Here is a 3,818-nt window from a genome sequence, read left to right as displayed (position 1 = left end):
AACACGGTGAAACCCCATCTCTACTAAAAATACAAAAAATTAGCCAGGCCTGGTGGCGGGTGCCTGTAGTCCCAGCTACTCAGGAGGCTGAGGCAGGAGAATGGCGTGAACCCGGGAGGCGGAGCTGGCAGTGAGCCGAGATGGTGCCACTGCACTCCAGCCTGGGTGACAGAGCAAGACTCCGTCTCAAAAAAAAAAAAAGAGAGAAATAAGGTATTTTGTAAAAAGCTCTCACGTCATCTTTGTCTCTGTTGTATAACCCTTCCCGTGGGATGTTCCGTAGGTCAGCTTCCACATGATTACTGAATTCACTTTCAGAGCAAATTAAATTTCTCTTCAATTCATTCACTTGGTTCTTTGTTCTAGTACCCAGAAGGTTTTGTCTTCTGGATGCTAGAAGCGTACACCACACAGATAATTGGAGTTTCAAAACCATTGATTCCCTGATTTTCTTGGGCAAATTCATAATCTGAACATGGGTCTGGTACTTGGATTGTAAACTTCCCTGCATTCCTTCCACATATCAGTGAGCTAACGGGTTGGCAACCTGTGAGCAGTGAAAAGTAGGCATGGGATTTATAATGGTGAAACAAACTGGAAGCAAGGCAGAGGCCCTGGGATGGAGGGTTGGTGAGTAAAGTTTACCTCATCACAACAGGATGCTCCTCAAGCAGCAATCAAAAATGACATTTGTGAAGTGTTTCTAAGAACATAAGGAAATGCTATGACTTGTTCTGTGACAAAAGCAGCACACACACACACACACACACACAGACCCACACATATATATACACAAATGACCCTTGAACAATGTAGTGGTTAGGGGTGCCAACTCCCCACAAAGCTGAAAATCGGTGAATAACTTTTGACTCCCCCCAAACTTAATGATGACTCATGAGTACAGTATATAAATCAGTGTCCCTATGAGCTGAGAACCCAAGCTGAAGCTGTCTCCACTCACCACACAGGTGATTCTCTGTGCGTCCTCGGTGATCCACAAGTCTTTGCATATCTCTGTCATCCTACAAACCAAACGTTATGGTAACAATCTGTTTATGTATCTGTTTCAGATGTTAGACCAGAAGTTCCTTGAGGGCAGGACTGTGTCTTCCTTTTTGTACCCCTGGCACATGGATTTGGTCAGAAAGCGTGTGAATGACCTCATCTCAGGAAAGGAGAGGCCAGTCATACAGTGCAGTCCACAGAGGTGTCGTGAGCCCTTTGGGACATGGTGTTCTCAAAGCTCCTTGTGAGTTAATGTGTGGGAGGACACAAAATTCTTTCTTATGTCCCAGCAAACCTTTTCCAGCCCTAATGTAAATCCCCTTTTTCACAGTACTGAAGACCTCAAAGAATATGGATTGGTATTTGGTACAAAACACACTGATGTGCCTACATATGTGCTCATACTTCTCTTGTAGTAAAAAGGATTTCAGTTGACTTATAAACCTCCAACAAAATAACGTGAAAGCAGGAACAAAAAGAAATGGAAGCCAGTGGAACAGGGTGGGGACACGAGCAGCTGGGCCTCAAGGAACTGGAACACAGAGCTCAGCCCTGCCAAGGTTTTCCCTCCACCTGCTGCTTTGCATTTTTGCTTACCTTGCTCAGGCTGGCTTTGTCCACATGGTGACTAAGAGGTTTCCAGGCTCCTATATACCTCTTATCTCTCAGCATCACATCGGAGGGTGATCAAATCTTTTTCTCTGGTTGCACTTTAACAAATCCCAGGGAAGGACATGATGGATCAGGATTAGGTCAGGTGCCTACCCGGAAGCAATCAACCATAGCCGGATGAATGTGGGAGGCACCCTAGGGCTGACTGAAGGCTGGTCAGGGCGCTTCCTTAGTCGACAGGGTCCAGCCCAAGAAAGGAGCTTGAGGAAGAACTTGAAAGCTGCATTTGAAACGTAAGGCTGGAGAGGTGGAACCAGCTCTTCTTTGATGAAGGGGGGAGAAAGGTGAACAAACAAGACACAGACACCCATCACAGCTCCTAACCCCTCAGGGATTGTATGGATGGCAGTCACAGTGGAGTGAATAGGATGGGCAGATGGCATATTACAAAGCAACTTATTTACTGATAGGATGCTATGGCCCCCTATAGCTTCTCAAGGTACGGGAAGGACAGAGGCGGGGGCCCTATAGCCCAAAGACCACACTGTCTTCATTCATGTATAGAGTTCATATATAGCGTAGAGCCTAGGAAGAGTATAGTCGGTTCTTCTTTCTCAATTTTTCTTAGGAAATAAATAATAAATATAAGGTCAAAATAAGAAAATGTTTTTATCTGTTTTTATATGCTATAGAAACCTTATAAATTTACATGCAGCAAACAATAAAAATGTGGTAGTGAAATCACTTTTAAAGACTGCTCTACAATAAATGCATTTTAAATATTTAACAAAAATAATAACCCTTAATAATTCTCAGTCCTTAGTTTCATGGCTTCTTTGTGACATCCTGCAGCTCTACCAGGTTTCACAAGACCTTCATGCTACAAAGATGGCAGCTTCTGTCACCATTTAACAACAATAGAGTACATACACAATCTGGGTCAGGCACTGTGCTAAGTGCTATGTGTACGGTGCTGGGCTAGTCAAAAACTGTCCCTGCCCTCACACAGCTTTTGTATCAGTTCGTTCTCCCATTGCTAGAAAGAAATACCTGAGACTGGGTAATTTATAAAAGAAAGAGGTTTAATTGACTCACAGTTCCACATTGCTGGGGAGGCCTCAGGAAACTTACAATCATGGCAGAAGGCAAAGGGGAAGCAAGGACCTTCTTCACATGGTGGCAGGAGAGGGAAGAGTGAAGAACGAAGTTGGAAGAGCCCCTTATAAAACCATGAGATCTCGTGAGAACTCACTCACTATCACAAGAACAGCATGGGGGAAACCTCCCCCATGATCCAATCACCTCCCACCAAGTCTCTCCCTAGACACAAGGGGATTATGGGGATTACAATTCGAGATGAGATTTGGGTGGGGACACAGCCAAACCATATCAGCTTACATTCTAATGGGGGATACAACTGGAAACAAGCATTATAGATGTTTCCTTAAGGAGAAAACATTCAGGGAACCATAAAAGCTTCAAATGAATGAACCTATGACCACACAGCAAAAGGACTCATACCATAGAAATGGACTCCAGGCCTGTCCTGGTCCAGGTTACCTAGCAATACACTTCCTCTCCTCAGAGGAGAGGAGAGCTCGAGGCACACACAGAGCAATTGGAATAGGGGTTAGAGAATTGGAAGGGCAAGATGTGGATTTTCCTTCTCTGTAGCAACTTGTATCTCTCAGTTCCCAAACTAAAAATAAAACCAAGCAGGGTATGGTGACATGCACATGTAGTTCTAGCTTTTCAGGAGACTGAGGTGGGAGGATCACATGAGCCCAGGAGGCACCCTGAGCTATGATTGCTCCACTGCACTCCAGCCTGGGTAACACAGTGAGATCCTGTGTTTAAAATAAATAAATAAATAATAAACTTTTTTAAAAAAACCATAGATGGGGTAGTTCTCATTTACTTGCAACAAAAATGTCTTATACATGGTAACTGTGTTCAATTCATTGGCATACTGCAAGAGAAACAGAAGAAAGCTCTTCTCTCTTGGATTTAGGGGAGTGAGTTATTACCTTTTTAACTCAAGATTAAAAAGAAAAAACGCCAGGCGAGGTGGCTCATGCCTGTAATCCCAGCACTGTGGGAGGCTGAGGCAAGCAGATTACCTGATGTCAGGAGTTCGAGACCAGCCAGGCCAATATGGCAAAACCTGTCTCTACTAAAAATGCAAAAAGTAGTCGGGTATG

This window comes from Pongo pygmaeus, chromosome 13 (genome assembly GCF_028885625.2).
Source record: "Pongo pygmaeus isolate AG05252 chromosome 13, NHGRI_mPonPyg2-v2.0_pri, whole genome shotgun sequence".
Lineage (NCBI taxonomy): Eukaryota > Metazoa > Chordata > Mammalia > Primates > Hominidae > Pongo > Pongo pygmaeus.
Note: the sequence above shows the minus strand (reverse complement) of the source record.